This window comes from Pinus tabuliformis, chromosome 6 (genome assembly GCF_031772625.1).
Source record: "Pinus tabuliformis cultivar Carrire ecotype Pingquan chromosome 6, CPIR1, whole genome shotgun sequence".
Taxonomy (NCBI): domain Eukaryota; kingdom Viridiplantae; phylum Streptophyta; class Pinopsida; order Pinales; family Pinaceae; genus Pinus; species Pinus tabuliformis.
This window is the reverse complement of record NC_142292.1, coordinates 982,858,895-982,880,024: the sequence shown is the minus strand read 5'-3', so window position 1 is coordinate 982,880,024 and position 21,130 is coordinate 982,858,895. Positions and strand designations below refer to the sequence as shown.

Genomic DNA, 21,130 nt, shown 5'->3' with positions numbered 1-21,130 from the left:
AGTGTCTGTTCCATCATAGTGAGGAGAGTTGGGCTACCTTGTAACAAATGTGACATTCACAAAATCAGATACATCCTCCTCTTTGGTTTTTTCCCCTCCTACGGGTAAATTCCAATCAAAAGTTCATATTTGGAACTTGTAAGAAGGGTTCCAAAGTCATGTGATGATTTTTGTTTTGGTGTCGAGGGGAAAGAACTTAAGATGCTTTACTTTCCATATATTCAATTAGCAAATCCTGCACCATCCCTCTGTCTGGCATCTTTCCAGCAGCTCCATATATTGGAGCCATGCCATCTTCAAATGCACTTGGATTTTCTTGCATAGTTGTAACTGCTTCTTTCAGATCTTTCAAGCAATCTTCTGCTATAAGGGTATGCTGAAGAGTCAGACATATGTGTATGTTGTTAGGTCTTTGTAAAGCATTTAGATGCCATCCTCGTGTTGACAGAACATCATTCACTTTAAAAATATCGAGCTTATCTGATCCAAATGCAATGACTGTCATGTCTGGTCTTCCCACAACGAATAGTTCTGGAATTTGCTTTATTCCTTCCTGAAAAGTTTTTTATACTTCCATTACTTTTGTCACTGCCTCCAGATATCCTTCCTCCCTAACACTCATCATAGCTACCCAGGCACCAGCAATAAGACCACCAGGTCTGCTTCCAGCAATAGTTGGTGAAACATAAAGACCTCCTGACCACTCCGTTACAGCCACAAATTGTTGCTTTCTGATTTCATGATTGCGATACAGCACAACACTTGTGCCCTTTGGCCCTAGGCCATACTTGTGAGTATCCACTGATATTGAAGTTACTCCTTGAACAGTGAAATCAAAAGGTGAAATTGGATACCCTAATTTGCGAGCAAAAGGAAGCACAAAACCTCCAAGGCAGAGATCAACGTGAAAGAAAATACCGCAGCGCAAGACCAAGTCTCCAAGTTCTTCGATGGGATCAATGATACCATGAGGAAAACTCGGTGCTGAGCCAACAATCATAACCGTATTCTTGTTCAAATAACGCTGGATTGCTTTTACATCTGCTTGGAAATCTTCATTTACCGGTACACGCCATAGCTTGATTTTAAGGTATTGGGCCGCTTTATCATATGCAGAATGGGCAGATTCTGGAATTATCATTTCTGGTTTCATAATTCCCTTCTTGAATTTCATATAATCCCGTGAAGACTTTACTGCAAGTATAATACTTTATGTGCCTCCCGAAGACATATTACCACAAACTTGTCCTCCAGATGCTTTTTCTCTACTACCAAACATGCTTGCTGTCATTGCTACCACCTCACTCTCAAATCGTGCTATACTTGGGAAAACGCTCAAATGCGGCGGGTTGGTGTGAGAAATCATGGAATATGCTTCATTTATCAGTGAAAAATGTCCTTCGGATTCACTCCCACCAATATACACTGTACCAGAGCATCTTCCTTGCCATCGCACATCTTTTGACTTCTCAAATTTCAACCTTTCTATGACTCCTATACCAAGACCAGCCCTTGGCAGCTCAATTTGCCAATTTTCTCGTCCAGATTTAACACTAGACTGCATCTTGTCAACAACCTTTCCCTTCTCCCGTTCGATGTGGGTCGAAGAGCATGGCCTCCATTAATTTCCCGAGGAAGCCTGTAACAAAGTAGTTGTTCCTCAGAGGTTATCGTTGCAGTGATTTTCATCCTTATTTCATTTGCACCTTCTGTAGTTTTAGACAGGAGATCAAGAACTCCAATTATACCTTTGCCAACACTTTGAACAAAACCCTCCACACCAGATGATCTGGCACCTACAAGTGGCTTTGTTACAATACCTGTAACTCCGCGAAATAGTCCTTTGCAAAAGCCCCTTTGATGCCAACAGAGCCTGCACGTGTCAAGACTGACATGTAAGACCTTACACATGCTATTCCCGTAAAATTCTTGCAGAAAATATGACAGCTGGGGTGAGATGTGCTATGGATCAGCACGAATTCCCCATTTCGTAGCGCAGTTAGTGCAAACTCAGTGTTTTCCGCTACGAAATCACCTAAACCGAGCTGCGCTGCGAAACTGATAGAAAGGATTTATGTGCCTTTGACAAACAACCGAACTGATGTGAAAAATTAAAAAAAAAAAAATCTTGAGTGATAACACCCCATATCATTTTCACTTGATTAGGTTAGGCATTTGATAGGTTAACTAGTTCACTAATTCTTAATTTCTGATATTTTGAGTAGTAATTTTTTGCTATTTTTGAGCACATGTTAACAAGGGTATTTTTGAGTGATTCCACTTGGAATGGAGTCCTAATAGATCCTAATTAATCATAAGAAAATACCCATATCGTTTTCATTTGATTTGCTTGGGAATTTGGAAATTTATAAGAAGTAGCAATCTTATAGCATATTGTAGCAATTTGTTTTCAAGATATTTCTTGCCCAAATTCACTTCAAATTCATGGTAGTAGATTTATAGCTTATGAATGCTTTGAGGCCATTTTGGTTGAGTCAAGGCTTGGTTAGGTTTGCATTTAGCTTACTTTCCAGAAAAAGTAAAATAGATTTGTTTATTGTTATTTACCTTTTGCAACTTAGGATTAGTAACTTACCTAAATATTTTCTCATTTGAATTTGTTTCATTGTCTTATTTCAATTGCATCAAAGGGGGTCAAACTAGGAAGAGGAAGGTGTCTGATGCATGTTAGGTGTAGATTTGCAATCACGAGACACATTGCTAAAGTACATAGGGGGTTTACACAATTACCTTAGGCATACTATCTTAATGTTTAATCCCAATAATCTAGATGATGTGTGTGTGCAAACCACTCATCTTGAGGCAAGAGGGAAAAACACCCTAGAAGAAGGTAGTAAAAATCCATTTAAGGGTAAAGAGAAAGAAAAGGGTTTCAAGGGAAAGGAAAATGTCTCCATTAAAAAGGAAGGAGAGAAAACAATATGTAAAAATTGTTGTAGAGAGTGGCATGATGAAGCTCATTATCGGAAGCTTCATCCCGAAATGAAACCAAAGAAATTCAACAACAAAGAAAAATAAAAGACAGATGTCGTCATTCAAGAGGATTTGGGATCCGATTCAGGTGATGAAACTAAAATTACAGCCACGGGTATAAAAGGAAAAGAATCCATTGCTAGCACTAGTATTCAAGTTGTCACACTAGTACTTCAAATAAAGAAACAAGGATTAAATTATTTCATGTGAGGGTAATCTCAAAACATACAAAAATCAACACACTATTTGATAGTGGGTCTCAAGCCAACTTGATATTTGATGACTTAGTCAAACAACTTAATGTTGAAACCATTTTACATCCCAAGCCATATCCACTGGGTTGGATATGCAAGGACACAGACTTACAGGTTACAAGAAAATGTATTCTTCGGTTTGAAATCACACCAAACTTTGTTGACGAATTTGAATTAGTTGTTGTACCACTTGATATAGCAGGAATTCTTTTGGGTAGTCCTTACCTTTATGATAGAAAGGAAATCTTCTATCGTCATGAAAAAAAGTACCACTTGTTCAAGGATGATGTGGAGTATATTGTGAGAGTTCATCGCAAGAAACTAAATCTTTCATTAGTTAATGCAAGGCAAATGAAAAGACTAGTGAATTTAACTAAGCATTTAGTGCTTCTTATGATAAAACCCAATGTTTATATTGATTATGAAGTGTTTGATGGTTGTAATTCAAAATTGAAAATATATTTGGTTGATATAGTTAACCATGATGATGAGGTGTTTCAGAAAGTAAAAGGATTTCCATCCAAGAGGAGAATCCGACATGAAATACCATTGCAGCAAAAGTGTCTTCTTCCTAACATTGACATGCACATGATGTTAAGAAGGGAAAGTGTAGAAACAGCAAAACAAATCCAAGGATTTTTTAATTAAAGGATCATTCGACCTTCTCCTTTACCATGTGTTGCACCCCTCGTTTTGATGCCCAAGAAGAATGGTAAGAATTTCATTGAATGGGATTCAATAAGTGGTTTTCATCAAAGTAGATTTGTTGGAGGAGACATATGGAAGACGACACTCAAAACCAAGCAAGGTTTGTCAGAATGGCTTGTTATGACTTTTGGTCTTTTCCATGCTCCTACTAATTTCATGCATATGAAACAAGATGTATTGAAGTCATTTCTAGACATGATAGTCTACTTGGATGACATTTTCATTTTCAAAAAATTTCATTATGAACATGTCATGTATGAGAAATAAATACTTGATGTCTTATGTCAAGGAAATTGGTTATTGAAGATGTCAAAGTATTTGCTGGATAAAACTTCATGGATGTACTTGGGCCATGATATTGGAGAAGGTCAGCTGAAGTTATACCTCTCCAAGATTGATGCGATTATGGATTGGTCAATGCTCAAGGTAGCCATTTGGATAGGAGGTGTTTTGAGAGTAGCCCAATGTTGGAGGAAATATTTTGTTATTTTTTCTTCTATTGTAGCTCATTTTCATTCTTTGGCAGTTGTGCAAAAGGTATTCCAGTGGGGAGGCAAACAACAAGAGGAATTTAATGCTTTAAGGCAAAATATCAGTTCAACCTTTATACTTGCTCTTATAAACTTAAAAAAATCAATTGAGTTCTAGGTTGATGTATGTGACTATGCCATGGGCGCAGTGTTTATGCAATGTGGTAAGCCCATTTCTTTTCATTCAAAAATTTTCAATGGTGAAGTGTTTAAGTTGTAGTGTGTTGGTTTGAGGGGGCCTAACCTAGGTTCAACATTAATTAGCCAAACAAATCCCTAAACTACTGGCCCTTTCGGCATCAGCCCGCAGAGCGCAGACTGAAGTCTCACCCGAAATAGTATGGGAGGATGCTGGAACCAAGTTTCTACACCCTGAGATGGTTATGATGTCGTTTGATCCCCTCGACCCCTCCCTTGGCACAGGTTTCTTCACTCTAGGGATTGTAAGACAAACCCTCTATGCTAGCCTTTATTACCTAAGCGAAAGGACACGATCGACCTTCACACAGTCCTAACCTACTACTCAGATACTTTTGCGCTCCTATGATAGTGTGCTATTCAGATTCCCTAATTACTCTAAGTGACTTGCTTATCTTATAAAATAATTATAGTTAACACTACGTAAATAGATAATCGTAATTGTGTTCAATTATTCAATGTAATTGAATTCATTCATGCATTATATAAGCAGAATAAAGGAAATTCATACATAAAATATCCAGATGCATCAACAGAACGAAGACGTAGAAATTGTTGAATAATGCCCTTTATTGATAACTTCCAAGTGATTACATACTCTATCTACCCTACGCATAGAGCTGTAGGGGTCTGCGCACTTAGCTGTAGACTTTACCCTAGGCCTTTGTGCACTCAGTTGTAGAGCCTCTACCTACGCTACAACTCAAGATGTAGACTTCTTACTTCATAGTTACGACTCTCTTACATGATCTGCCATTGTATCTCCTTAAAACTACTTAGAGCTTAACTCCTTTTATACAATCCCATGGTCCACGGACGATGGGTATATCTCTCACAACCGACTTTACTTTACAAAACTAAGGGCGGACTACCCTTTATGACACATAACACCTTCGCGCTTCACGACCACAAAATGCGGGTACTTTACTATTTTATTACAAAATTTAACTCAAACATGGGCTTTTAGCCCCAAAATTGCCCTTGGGGGATCCCGCTCCCAATAGCCCCCCAACCAGCCCCCAACACAAACATCGCAACTCGCCCTCGAGTCACTCAGTAGGTGCAGAGATCTTTGTGTGAAGCCCATCTAGCTCGACCCATATGACTGCTACCTCAGCCGTGCACTGAGATGCTGCCTGCTTCGCATATTCCACTTTCTTCTTGTTCCATTGCTCCTGCGCTGTCAGCCTAAAGCTTTTGTTGTGTCCCTTGCAGAGTCGCAAGCTTGCCTTCAATATTTTGTGACTGTATAAGCTTCCTCCAGTCAGGGCTTTAGTCATGCCTTCAGCACTGCTTCCTTGTGCAGCTCCGTGTCTAAACACTATTTGAAATGAACTTTGCTCATACCTTGGAACTTACCACTTCAGTCCATTGACCTTTGATTGGCTGCTTCTTGATGATGCTTCTAGGTGCTTTATATCTTCAGAATATCTTCCTTTCGCCATACCTACATTTTATTTTCATGATCATTTAACTAACATCTGACTGTCAGTGTTGAAAAACATAGTGATGGCTATGGAATTAGCTTTTGGCTGCGGAAACTGACACAGTGATCATATTACTGAATGGAGATGGATAAATGATGACTGAGTGAATGAAAACTAGTCATAAAAGGAATTTTATTGGCAGAATGAGATGATGAAATGAAGTGAAGTGAAATGAGGTGAAATGAAGTGAAGTGAAATGTCATGAAACTATGAATACAATGAGAAAGGATTTTTTTTGGAAAATATAGGGCGTCAGGAGTTCCTGATTTTCGCCCTGTATTTTCTGTATAAGACTGCTAATCAGTGATTGGTTTTCAGGCTTATACACATTATTATTATTATTATTATTATTATTATTATTATTATTATTATTATTATTATTGTTATTATTATTATTATTATTATTATTATTTTTAAACAGAAAAGAACAAAGGCTAGGCTAGTGGAGAAGAAGGATTCTTCTTCACCAGCCTTATTGCAGAACTATCTTGAAAGATTTTGACAAATTCCTCTTTTGAGAGTGGCTTATGATAGATCTTTAATCTGTGGCCATTCACAATAAGAGGAGTTTGATATTCATCAATGGTTTTGATTCTTACTGCTCCATTGCTAAAGATTTTGTCAATCTCATATGGCCCAAGACAATGAGTCTGAAAATTTCCTTTAAAATCTTTAAACTTGGAATCAAATAGTAATGCCCAATCTCCTCCTTGAAACTTTTTCTCCTTGATGTATTTGTCATGCCACTTAGCTCTTTGATATTGAACTAGATCAGTTCTTATGATTGCTTCTTGTCTGATCTCATCTAGCTCATTCAACTGTTCCATTCTATGCTTTTGGGCTTCTGATAGATCCATTCCCAATTGAACTGCCATCTTGACAGTTTTGACTTGGAACTCAATGGGGAGCAGGACTTCTTTCCCATAAACAAGTTCATAGGGAGAATGTCCTGTTGTATTTCTCCATGTAGTTTTGTAGGCCCATAAGGCTTCAGGAATCCTTTCTGCCCAATCTCTTCTGTGTAGATGAACAGTCTTGGTGAGGATGCCTTCAATAACTTTGTTTGTAGACTCCACTTGACCATTTTCTTGCGGATGGTAAGGAGTAGATTTTCTGTGCTTGACTTTGTATTCTTCCATCAGCTTCTCCACCAGGTTGGATGTGAATTGACTTCCTTGATCTATCACAATTTCTCTTGGAACACCAAAGCGAGTAAAATTATCCTCATAAGGAAAACTAACAACTGAATGCTTAGTAGCAGAAATTAATTCTTTGGCTTCTACCCATTTAGTGACATAATCAATACATACCAATTTATACTTTCTTTGTTTAGATGGTGGGTTAATAGGTCCAATGAAATATAAAGCCCATTTTTCAAAGGGTTCAATGAGTACCTGTGGCTGCAATGACATTTCATTTGAAAGGGTAGGTTTCCCTACTCTTTGGTAGCTGTCACACCTTTTGACATATTGTTTTGAATCTTTGAAGGGGGATGGCCAATAATATCCTAAAGAGAGGATTTTATAGGCTGTCCTTTTGTCAGCAAAGTGTCTTCCGCATGGTTCATCATGACATGCTTTGAGGATATCAGGCATTTCATCTTCCCTAACTCATCTTCTGATCACAAAATTTGGCCCTGTTTTAAACAATTCGTTAGAAATCCATGAATATTTTGAACTCTCCTGAATAATATTTCTTCTTTCACCAGGAAATAAATGTGGAGGTAGGTTCCCTGTAACCAAATAGTTAGCTATATCTGCATACCAAGGGGTCTTAGTAGTTACTACAAATAAATATTCATCAGGAAACTTATCCTCTACAGGAGAATCTTCTTTAGTATTCTGAATCCGAGACAAGAAATCAACTACTGTATTTTGTTTCCCTGGTCTATCCAACACAGTAATATTGAATTCCTGTAAAATTAGGAGCCACCTTGTAACTCTGCCATTAGTAATAGGTTTTTTCATTAGATATCTAATTGCAGAATGATCAGTGTGAATAAAAGTTTCATAGCCTGTTATATAATGTATGAACTTATTGATTGCATGAACAACAACTAAGAACTCTTTTTCAGTCACAGTATAGTTCAACTCAGTGGGAGTTAAATTTTTACTGGTATAGTAAATGGCATAGGGAACTAAATCTTTTTGACCCAACACAGCTCCTAAAGCTGTATTTGAAGCATCTACAGAAATATGGAAAGGAAGTTTCCAATTTGGTCCTCTCAAGATAGGCGCTTTAGATATTCTTGTTTTCAAAGTTTCAAATGTTGATTGACAATCAGGATCCCATTTGAATTCATAGTCTTTTGTAAGTAGTTTGAAGAGTGGAGATGCTATTTTAGTGAAGTTTTCTATAAATCTTCTATAATATCCAGTAAATCCTAGAAAACTTCTAACATCTTTTTGACAATTTGGAATAGGCAATTTGGAGATGACTTCAACTTTTGATCTATCAACTTTAATCCCATCCCCTGAGATATGATGTCCCAAAAAAATACCTTCAGTAAACATCATAAAGAATTTTTCATGGCTTAGTGAGAGGTTTGTTTCCTTACATCTTACAAGGAATTTTTCCAAATTTTCTAATGCCTCTTCAAACGAATTACCATAAACTGTAAAATCATCCATATAAACCTCTACACAATCATGGATTAGATCAGAAAAAATTCCTAGTACTACTCTTTGGAATGTTGCGGGTGCATTACATAATCCAAAAGGAAGCACTCGATAAGCAAAAGTTACCCATGGACAGGTAAATGTGGTCTTATCCTAATCTTCAGGTGCTACCTGAATTTGATTATAACCACTAAAACCATCCAGAAATGAAAAGTACTTGTTGCCTGCTAATGTATCTAATACTTGATCGATAATGGGCAAAGGAAAGTGATCCTTCAAAGTTTCTTTGTTTAATTCCCTGTAATCAATGCATACCCTCCATTTACCATTCTTTTTGGGTACTATAACTAAAGGAGAAACCCATCGGCTATGTGAAATTGGATAAATGAAGTTTACATTGAGTAGTTTTTGGAGCTCTTCTTTCACTATCTCCCTAAGATTTGGATTCATCCTTCTCTAAGGTTGTCTGATTGGCCTACTCTTTTCCTCGATATAGATATGATGGATGCAAGTCTTAGGGTCAATACCTTTCATATCAGTATACTCCCAGGCAAATGTAGTAGAATGTTTTTGCAAGATTTTGGTTAGCTCTTCCTGTTGTGATTTTTCCAAATTCTTGTTGATATTCAATGTTTTACCTGGAAAAATCTCAATGGTAGAACTACCGAACTCTTCCATAGAGTAAAGAGACATTTGTCTTGATAATAAGTACTCAATATCAGAAACTAACTAAAATTGTGTATGGTCATGTTCTGAAGGTGTTTCAAAATTTTCTAATGTGTTCAGAATTTGACTATCTTCACTAATTTTAGAAATGGTAAAGACAGGTTGTATATTGTCCTCATCATCGACCCATTCATTGTCTCCTACTTCTGTAATTGCTTTTGCTATAGGATATAGATTGAATTTCTTTGTTGAACTACCATCAGAAATGTACATATCTTCAGATCTACAACCGATGAAAGCATCAGCTGTGGCTAGCCAAAGTCTTCCTAAGATGAGTGGATGCCCTCCTAAATTACTCTTGGGAATCAAAATCATGAAATCTACTGGATATTCCCAAGAATCTAAGGAGACTAAAATATCTTCTAATACACCATCTGGTTTGATTATTGATCTATCTACAACTTGCAGTAAGGTGGGTTAAAAAGAAGATTAGGAAGTTTAAGATGTTCCATAGTTTGTCTACTCATAATGTTGATAGCAGCCCCTAAGTCAATCAAAGTATTTGGAATTTCATTTATATGTGTCTTGACAATTGGACTACCTGGATCTACATATTTCTGCATGGTAATTTTTCCCATCATGATATCTACAATTTTTTCTACTAGGTGGATTCTTCTTGTATCTCTTGGTTTCCTTCCTGGTCTTTTAAGACTCAACTCCTTTATTGTTTTTGCTAGAATAGGAATCTCTCTAATGGCTTGTAGCAAGGGAATCTTGATACAAATATTCTTTAATTCATCTAGAAAATCATAGTCAGGCAACAAGATTTGTTTTTCTACCCCTTTGTCAATTTGTAATCATTCAGGGAAAGGAGGTGTAGATGAAGATGCAAGTTGCTCAACTATAGGAGTTGTGGGGGTTGAATATTTTTCTTTTTCTTTTTGAATGTTTGGGTTTTGAAGAGATGCTTCCTCAGAACCTTTATTGGCTTTAAGAGAATCCTCCTCAGAGGTATCTTTCTCTTGAACATCTATAGAAGGTTTTTCTAAAACTCTACCAGACCTGAGTTGTACATCATTGAGAGGAACAATCATATAGGTAGGGAATTGTTGTCCTTCTACCATGTAAGCATTCTGAGGATTTTTGTTTTTGGGATTTGGCAATGGCTGGGCTGGTAGTTGATTTGTCTTTTTTTGAAATGGAAGCAAGAGTTGAGAATTTGGATTTTGTTGAGAAGGTTGTTGTTGTGGAAATGGTAATGAAAGTTATGGGTTTTGATTTGGAAGTTGTGGATTTTGTTGATTTTGAAAAGATGGAGGATATTGATAAAATTGAGCAAATCTCCCATAAGGATTTTGCATCCCTTGTGCCCATGATTGGTATGGATTTTGAGATTAGGGCCAAGGTTGTTGCCAAGAATTTCAATTTGGTGGGAGCTTAAAGTTCATAGGATTGTTAAATCCTTGATTTTGTGGCCCTTGCCATGGTCTTCTCGAAACAAAACAAAGGGACTCTACTGAATTTGGATCTTCCTGAAAGACAGCTTTGAGCCCAGGAATTGAAGGACAATCCTTGGTCTCATGGCTTTCTGAGCAAATCACACATGTTTCTACAACTTTTGGATCCAAGGGACATTCCCTTAAAGCATGTTTCTTTCTACATTTTGGACAAAATATGGCTAAGGCTTCGGCTTCTGCTTTCTGTTTGTTTTGTATTTTAAGGGTGTCTAGTTGTTCACTAAGGCTCCCTAGAATATCATTTTTGAACTCATCAAGAATATTGCCAATCTCTGCCCTACTTACTGATCCAGTTGCAGATTTATTTGCTCTAAGAAGAGAAGGATCTCTAGGCCCTTTTCCAGTTTTAGATTTTCCCCTTGAGAGATGGACACATAATTCTGCTATGTCATGGAGTGGAAGTTGAGAAATATCTCCCTTCCCCATCATGTTTAAAATATTTATCCATTCATCTCTAATGGCTTTTAATAGAAGGGATTTCAAGGTTTCCTCATATAAATTACTCATTTTTGCTCTGTTTAAGTTGTATTGAAATCTTTCAAGTAAATCATCCACGGTTTCATATTCTTTTTGCATCATCATGAATACCTCATCCTTATGATTGGTGGGCATACAATAATCCAGGTATCTATCCAAAAATGTTTGTTTCATATCATTCTGAGTCCTAATAGATTGAGCGACTAATCCCATGAACCATTTCAAAGCAGCTCCTTTCAATGTTGAAGGAAACAGTTTGAGTTCTTGAGAGTCTTCCATATAGTCATAGGTTTGGCACAAGACTTCAAACTCAAATAGAAATGTTTCAGGATCCTCACTTCGCAACCCATAAAAGTTTGGGAGGACAGATAATGAAATATTTTTCATTGTTGTATGGGTTTCCTCATCAGCTATAGGGAATCCAAATGAGTTATCTCCATCCCTATTTCCCCCATTGTTACCTCTAGCTCCTCCATTGTTTCCTCTTCCTCTACCTTGACCCCCTCCTCCAAATCCATTTACTACTTCCTCTGTCATGATAGTTTCCTCAGAGTTCTCAGAGTCCTCTGGTTCTTCTATTAATGGCGAACGAGGAAGAATTTCTCCCTCCTCTTCTTCAGGTGATTCTACTTCTTTGATTACAATATGTTCCCCTGTAGAAGTGAAGAAAGGTTCTTCTCCTAGGTCATATTTCATGGATAGTGTGGGAGAGTCTCCTAATTCGGCTGCTGCCCCTTGAATTCTAGGAATCCTAAGGCTAGGAGTGTGAGTCAGAGATGATGGAGGTGTATCTTGTCTATGCTTTGAAGTAGCTGGAGTTGTGAAAATCGAACTTTTGCCCCTAGCTATAAACCTTCCCCTAGAATCTCTTGCTCTATGCATGTCATTTTTTTATTTTTTTATTTTTCAAGTCGGGCTAATAATTCTCTTTCTGATCTTCTAGGTCACACTAGGTGCAAGAAGAGAGCATAATCAAGAAATTATTAAACTAGCAACTCTCTTTTCTGATCCTCCAGATCACACTAGGTGCAAGAGTAGAGCATACTTCAAGAAGTTATCAATTTTTCCCTCTTTTTTTTATGTAAGAGATCGGCTATCTAGTTACACTTCCCTGGCAATGGCGCCAAAATATTTAGTCAATTTAGTGTGTCCTAAATTGCTACATTAATTATCAATCCGGGAGTCATAGACTGATGAAGTGTGGTGCACTATATGTGCAAGACAACCTCTTTCTTACCTTTTTGTCGTTTTCAATTTTTATTCTATTTTGGGGGTTTTTATCTTCGTTTATCTCCTAATATGAATGGAAATCCTATTCCTGAGTTTTACGAATACTCTAGAAGGGAAGTATGGATATAGATTTTAAGGCAATTATGTCTTCTACAATGATTCCCATAACTTAACACTTCAGAGGGTCTTAGAACATACTAGTGATGAAATTAATACTTGAACAAGAATAAAAATGTGCTACTATTCAAATCAAGCAAATAATGGACTACTGATCATGAAACCATTATCTCTACTGCTATCTAAATACAAAAAAATGAATTAAGCTAATACACTCAAATAAATAAAAAATTGCAATCTAGTAAAAGTAAAATCAATTCACATCATTCATAGTAGACTTAACAGCAAAATTACATAAAAAAAAACTAACTCTATGCATTTTGAAATGCGTTACTTATAAAAAAAGCTTTATAATTGTTTTCCTGTGAAGCTACATCAACAGAGGACACGTAAAAGACAACGTCCATGAATTTAACATAATGGTTGCCGAGATTATTCAATCTATCAAAAGTGGTTGTTGGATTCGCATCGTGGGGCAGTCTACAGTTGTCAACATGACCCCAGGGATCTAGGAACAGCCACGAATGCTTCACGTGTTTGAAAACAGAGTCCTGTTGTTGTAGGATTCCTCTGTTTGACCACCGCTTCACCACTGTTGACCACGACTTTCCTTAATGAATCTGGCTGAACCAATAGGACCTGATCCATGTCCAGGTCATTTCTGATCTGCCCACGTGTCCTGTTTTGCCTGATGACACCCACAACCTGGAGTTTAACAAAAACAGCTGTGGAAAGTTGAACTAGCTACAGAAAGTGGCTGCATTCCGCAACTAATGAGCAAAATCTAAGTCAAATAGCAAACACAAAAACATAGTTAGAAAACCACTTAAATGATCTTTTAAAATCGATATGCAATGATTTTGATAGCTTATGAGGTCCAGGTGAGGGGAAAAAGTCTAGGAAAGTGTGTAGGAGATATGTAGTTTCAGGGCTTAACAACTGCCACTTCTACAGTGTCCATAGCTTCTACGTGTGTCAACATGACACTATTCACTAGTTCCTGTGTCTCCTTTGACAATTGTTCAAACACCAGACTCACTATCAGATCTTGAAATAATTCACGGCTCATGTGCACCTGAGAGTGCAACAACTCAATTCTAAAAATGCCAAGTATTTTTTGCTGGACAACCATCTGTAATTTATAGGGCATTTTGAATTCAAATCTGACCATTCCCCCCAAAATTAGTTCACTAATGCCGGATTGGCAGCAGATTTTCAAGGATCTAAGCCATAAATTTTGTCTTAAATGTTGGCCGCCTGCTCCATTTGGCCTCACTTCTGTCGTCTTTTCATGAACAGTGACTGTAATAGTCACTTTCCATCTGACCTGTGTAATTTCTCTGTGGGTAGCATAGCTCCCTCCGCACTGCCGCAGACCAGTGACACTTCCTTGCTTCACACCATCTTCCAATTGCGCAAGCAGTGTGGTTTATAGTGCCATGCCTCCTTTCAGCTGCCTGGAGCGCTAAGACTATGCTACCTTCATTTAGTCACATGGCCGAACCATCGGTGTATGGATTCAAGTGACTGCCATTCACCTTTCTTGGGAAGGGTTCTCCATTTAATTTGACCAGTGGTACCACTCCTCTGTCGATAATCTCTTTAATAACATAAGGCCCTAACCAGTACATCCTGAACTTCCCTGGAAATTTATCAAACTTACTGTCATATAAAAAACCATGTCATTTACCTTAAATGTGCGTAGCTTGATGTGTTGGTCATTCCATGCCTTTTCTCGCTGCTTTTGGACCTGCTGGTGAAATCTAGCCAAAAATCTCTCTTCTTCAAGTTGATCTAGCTGTGCAAGCCTCTCCTCTAGGGCTTTGTGATTCATCATACCTATGAGCGATGCTATGCGTAGACTAGGCACGATGTATTCCATAGGAATTACCACTTCAACCCCATAGATGAGCCTAAAGGGCATTTGTCCAGTGATCTTCTTGCACGTCGTTTGATATGCCCATAATACTGTAGGTATGTGTCGGTCCCAATCACTTCGCTGAGCATTACAAACCTTGGTTAGCGCATTTTCAAGAACTTTGTTGAATGCTTCCACCATCCCATTAACCTGCAGGTGATAAGGTGTGCTCTTCTGGTGGTATACCTAAAATTCCTCTATTAGCGCGTTGATCGTCTCAGTCAAGAACTGCGTACTGCAATCACTCATCAGGATCTTCAAACATCCAAATTGTGTTAGTACATGCTCAAATAGGAACTTTTCACTAGTGGCGCTCGTGCAATCCTTCACTGGCTGTGCTTCTGCCCAACAAATCAAATACTCTATCGCAGTGATAATGTACCTTGCTCCTGTCTTTCCTTGTGGCTAAATGGGTCCTACAAAATCTATCGCCCACTTGTCAAAGGGTTGTAACGTTGTCTATGGATTCAAAGGAATCTCATCCCTCGGCAATGGCCTGCCAGTCCTTTGACACACATCATGACCTAGGTTCGGAAGAATTATTTAGCCAAACAAATCCTGCAGCTACCGGCCCTTTCGGTAATAGCCCGCAAAGCACAGACTGAAGTCTCACCTGAGGTAGCAGGGGAGGGTGTTGGAACTAGGTTCCCGCACCCTGGGGATGTCTTGGATGTGAGATGGGGCTTGCGCACTGTTCCTCAGCCTCGCGCTACGCCAGATCCATGTAGATCGGAATACCCTTATCACACTTATTACAAATTGAATCACTTATTACTAGTTTGATCTAGTTAAAACAGTCTTTAAGCAAACATTTATTACTTTTGGTTACTTCGCGCATCAAGATTAACCCAGTTCACATGTGTTCAACCTTAGCAAATGAAAAAATCATAATAGTTCATTTATCATAAAAGAGTAAAGTCACAATCAACACGGAATTCAGAAGAAACTTATCTTTATTATCAATCTTCAATAATACATCCAAATCCACCTTGCGCACTCAGCTGCAGGGGTCCATGCACACAACTGTGGACTTTCCAAGCCTCTGCGCACACAGCTGCAGAGCCTCTACCTTCTACCCTACTCCCTTGACTCGGACTTACAACTGCTCTCAGACTATTTACCCATTACATATTCGTACCAAAAACCCAAAAGTTTTTCTGCCTTTCCCTCATAGAGCCTCACTCTATTTATACTTTTCCTTGGCCCGCGATCCCACCGCGGGCCAACTCTATTACTATTTCTTTACATTGTTTTCGGGTGGACTACCCTTTGACTCAAACTACTATAGCTCGCACTCCACGCTTTCCGTGGAGTCTTTTACCCTACTATTACCCAAAATTCCAAGCTTCACACCCCATACTCATTCTGCGGGGCTTCCGCTACCCAACAGTCCCCCAACACAATCATCGTGACTTGTCCCGAGTCACTGAGCTAGTGCGTCCATCTTTGCGCGGAGGTCGGTCAACAACTTTAGTGCGTCGCTGGTACTAGCAGCAAATTATTCCGTCATGTGCTACATCCGTTCCACCTATGGTGCTGATATTTCTTCCCCTATCTGGGCTGTCTCCATCCTAGCAAATTTGGCCTTCATGTGTGATACCTTATGCTCTATGGTGGTTGAAACTACAAATGCCTCATCCAACCATGGCTGGATATGAGCTTTCACCGTGGCTTCCTTCTGTCTCGCGGCTTTTGCTTGGATTTTCATGTCCTGCACCTCCCTCATCTTAGCCAACTGTTGCAGGATAGCAATGGTCTGTGCAGTTCCCCGGAGCTGATCATAGGCGTGCTGAAGTTCCCGGGCCTCTGCTTCCAACCTGCGGAGTGTGGGATCTTCCTGAAGGATAGTGAGCATATCAATTGATTGAGTTAGCAACTCGGTACATTCTTCGAGTGACCTTGCAAGCATTGTGTGCCCCATATCAATAATGTTCTTGCATTGTACTACGACCTCTAGAGGAATTGGTGGCGGGACCTGCAATTTCAACTTGGCGATTTGCGTAGTGAGTTCAAGCTGCAGCCGTGCGGCATCCTCTTTTGTCCTTTGGAACTCCGTAGCCAACATACAAATCTGTGCTTCAACAGGAAAGTCCCCTGTAATATCTAACGCCTAAGCACTCAAACACGCTTCGACTACTACCTTTTCCATCTGTTGTTTTTGTGTGACTGCTTCATTGCATTGGAGTCGTAGCTATTCAATATTAATTTTCTTCTCTTGGAGTATCTGGTCGACATGGCTAGCCCTTGCGTGAAGTTCGATTGTGATGCTATCGTGGAGTTGTTGCAAACTATCGCATGGGAGTGCAGCCACATTCAGTCCCAATCCAGTAAGGCATTCTAGTATTGCTCATTCTTTTGGTTGGTTGGTGACCAACGCACCTACCGAGATCAGAGTAGACTGAGCAACTTGGGGTCTGAGCAATGGTTCTGTAGCTGTCATACCGGAGGCTTCTTTAGAAACGCTAGGGCCTACCCACGCAATTCTTGATCCTAATTCGCGTAACTGTCTCCGGAGCTCCCCCAACACAATGTGTTGTTCCGACATAGCCTCATCGACTGCCTCCTGAGTAGCTTCGTGAACGATGTTTTTGATGTCATTTAGATTGCCCTCCGTTAGGGTGGTAACTTCACTGTCAGGCTTAAATGCTTTTGCTTTCTTTTGTGCCTTCAGTCGCTCTGGTGTGGCTGAGTGCTTTAGTGGGGTACCCATTGTGGTCGGCTAAGCGGTTTCCTTCTGAGTGCCTTTGTCCTTTGTTGGTGTCCGCGCACCTGGTACTATTTTATCCGTTGCTGTAAGTTTTGCCTCTCGAGCTGCCTTAAACTCTACAACATACTATTCATTCTTCTTTTGTTGTGCGGTGCACTTGTCTGCCCCTTTTTGTTTCTGAATCGCAGCCTCGTCTTGTTCCACTGCCGCGGGTCCTCACCAAGCCGCAGGCCAAGCCTCGAAAATGTTGTGAACAACATCATTAGTGACAATGAACCGAAGAGGGGTCCATGTCTGGGCTGGGTCCTTCCTCACCCGGATGTAGACGTGATGCATATCTGCTTTGAATTCCACAATGTGTTTCATATTCTCATAAAATTCATTTGTCAAGTGTGGTAACGTATTGATCCACTGATGCACAGTCGTGTCCATCAATACCAAAAAGGTCTTAATTCCATAAATGTTGCTTGCATCCTTGGTCGCCCAGAGGGATTCATATTGCACGGCTTCCGGCCATTCTGGGGTTAAAATAGGAAACTGGCTATCGTCAAGCAACTCAGTAGCGACTAGCATGAGGGACAGTAGCGACCACGCATAATAGAATGGTTTGCCTTCTTCCTCGACTTTGCGACAATTGGCTAGAAATTCTTCACAAAGAAACTGTGACCAATTGAATCGTACACCAGCGGCACATTCTTCAGCCAGTGCAATAACTATGGTGGAGACCTCAGTGCTTCGACATTTCCTCATTACTTTTCCTACCAGCAACTTAGTGGCCACCCGGACTGTGTTATCGAAGATACTGTCAATGACGTACCCTTGCATTCCCTTGGCGAGCTTATATGTCTTCTTTAGTCGTTCTATCATTCCCACATCATTACTTTTGGCCGTACTTTCCCGAGGGTTCCGTCCGGTGCAGGGTAGATGTGAGACCCAGTGAACAGGTTCTGTTGTGATACAGATGGGTTTACTGACCCATAGTGTATCTTCGTGCACTAGAGAGAGCAACTACTTGATGACTAACATAGTAATAGGGGGCTAGAGAAAGTGCAGAATTGCTAGGAGACAAAGTAATCCAGCTTCGTCCACCTTTCGTAGCCACTCCTTTCGCTAGATGGGGAAATTTTGTTCAATCTACAAGGTTGAAATCGTTGAATTTCATCGTGGTGACATGACCAACCACTGCATTTTCTACTGGGACGTCTTTCAGGAGAGAGGGGGTAGTGATTATACTGCTGAATTCGTCCAGGTTTGTGGGTACCTTGTTTGTCCCCTTACCTGGAGGCATATACTTGGGTTGTCACACCGACTATATAGGGTCTTCCTTAGAGATGTCCTCTTTGATCCTCGTGGGAGACTCTTCTGTTTCTTCCTCACTATCGATGATAAAAGTTTTACCTTTTTCCTTCATTGTGGACTTGCCAACCAACAGGTGTCGTGGCGGCCGCCGCTCTGATTCTGGGAGTGGAGGTTTCTTCTTGGTCTTCGGCGTCCATGGGGATTTAGAGTGTTCTACTTCCTGTGGTGACTCTGGCTGTGGACTATCGGCGGTAGGCCTTTAAGCTTTCAAGATGACATCTCTTTATTTTTGTGGCAATGCTAGAAACCACAGACTGTTTTCAACTTCCTTGTTGCTCATGACATAGGTAATACAGGCCGATTTTCTTGCTGGATAGTACGACGTGGTGGTGTGACCTTTGTGTTGTTTATATATCGATTGAACCTGAAAATCGGCAGCTTGTTCTTGTGATAGCTCATAAATTCGATTTGGATGGTTATGCTTTTGCCTTAATGGCCTACCACTTACTTCAAGGTGCTTTAAATGTGCCATCATACCATGAGCAGTATCTTTAACGGTCACTTTCCATCTTTCCTTTGTAGCAATGAATCCCTAAGGTCGCAGATGCAGTTTCTGCAGGGGGCCGGTGGTCATATCGTGCCATTGTATAGTAGCCTGTTTTATAGTTGCGCGCCCTCTTCCAACTGCTTGGGGTGCTAGGACTGAACCCTTGATGGATAGTCAGAAGGGTGAACCCTTCCCGCGGGTCCCCCAGTTCCTCATTGACCCAGGTCATGAGCACCCTATATGTCCTCCTGCTTCTATCATGAAATTATGGTGTGCGTGCCCCTGTGGCTTCCAGTGCAGCCATATCAAGGTAGGAAAGCTAGCCATGTTGGTTTCCTTGGGCCATTCCTTTTTGTCATCTAGGGCGGCCACTTCTAATTGAAGTTTCTCGATGGCCTTGTCCAACTTCATACTGTGGTCACGGATTCGAGCTTCAGTTTGTTCCAACTCATCAAGTCATCATTTTGCACGCCAAATGGCAGCCCACAATTGCTGAACCCTATCACAAATGCTATCTCTAGTGGGAGAAGCTATGCCTATAGTGTTTGATTGGGTCGTATGGGGGAGGTTCCCTCTAGCCTGATGATCCTGTGGTCCACTATGGTATGTTTGAAGTGTCGGTCATCCACCATACACCTGCATTCTTCACGCTATTGTTTTGTGCCAACTTAACCACCACGCATATCTTCCAATTCGGAGTCGAAAATTCTCGTGTATCTGAGCTTCCTCGATCCTTCTATCAGGGCACGCGCCTTGTCTACCAACGCACTGGGAAATTCCTATGCTACACATGTGATCTAGTCTTCAGTGGTCACATCATGTTCTTTCAGGTGGTGTCTTTCCTCACATCATGCCGATTGAGTCACCCTATTACGGTTGAGTGTTGTAACTCCCTGCAATCGATTCCACCAGCGCTCCGCTTCCTCCTCAGAATCGATAGTGCAGATACTCTCACGTTCCCATGAGATTCTTTTATCATCTTTGTAATGCATCTGACCAGGGTCCTGTGCCATTATCTAATAAAGGCAATCTAGTTCATCATTATTTTCCTCATCACGGATGGGTTTTGTGTAGTGCTCCCCTTCCGCTGGGTCCAGCAGAACTACTACGCGAAGTGACTTCTTTCCGAATGTCATCGTGCGCCTTTTCAAGTTTATGATTCCTTTCATGTTGATGGCCCAATCAATCCTAAGCAAAGCAGGGTAAGGATTGCTATCATCGATAATCTCTATGACTTCGAAGTCAGTCTGGGTCATTACACCATTGATATCTACTGTCACCCCTTGCAATCGGCCCATTGGTAAGATTTTTTGCTAGTTAGCCATCGATAGTTGAATCGGGGACCATTGTAGTATGGGATTGCCTATACGCTCCCAAGTTTGTTTAGGTAGTATATCTGCATCCGAGCCTAAATCCAGGATGACTTTATCCAACTCATAATCTCCTATTTGCACCATCATTCACATTTCTTGTCTAGTGCATAGAGCATGTCATCCTATCTTTTGGACCACCTGGGGTTCGCTAAATTTGGCGCTCTTGGTAATCAACTCCTGTAGCCCTTGGACAACCTTCTGATTCCATAGTAATTTCATGCATGCATCAAGAAAGGAGGTGGTCATGTAGGGGTCCATTTTGGCTTCCATTTGGTCCTTCTCACCTGTGGTAGTGGCTTTCACGAAGCTCAGCTGATCTTTGTTTGGCCCTGCCCTTCCTTTCTTTAGTTCAACAATACGGTTCCCCATAGGCGGGTCACCTCGCACCCCTCCTGTGTTCCCTCCTTCCGTTATGTCGTTCCTTCGCACCATATTTATACTAGTGTCCTCTTCGCGGGGTTCTGCACATATCATCTGGACATTCTGGGTT

General features: G+C 40.2%; 1 pseudogene; it reads right to left on the bottom strand.

Moving 5' to 3' along the window:
• Positions 1-196: 196 nt before the first annotated feature.
• On the bottom strand, positions 197-5,964 carry LOC149262290 (sphingosine-1-phosphate lyase pseudogene; annotated as a pseudogene).
• Positions 5,965-21,130: the final 15,166 nt, after the last annotated feature.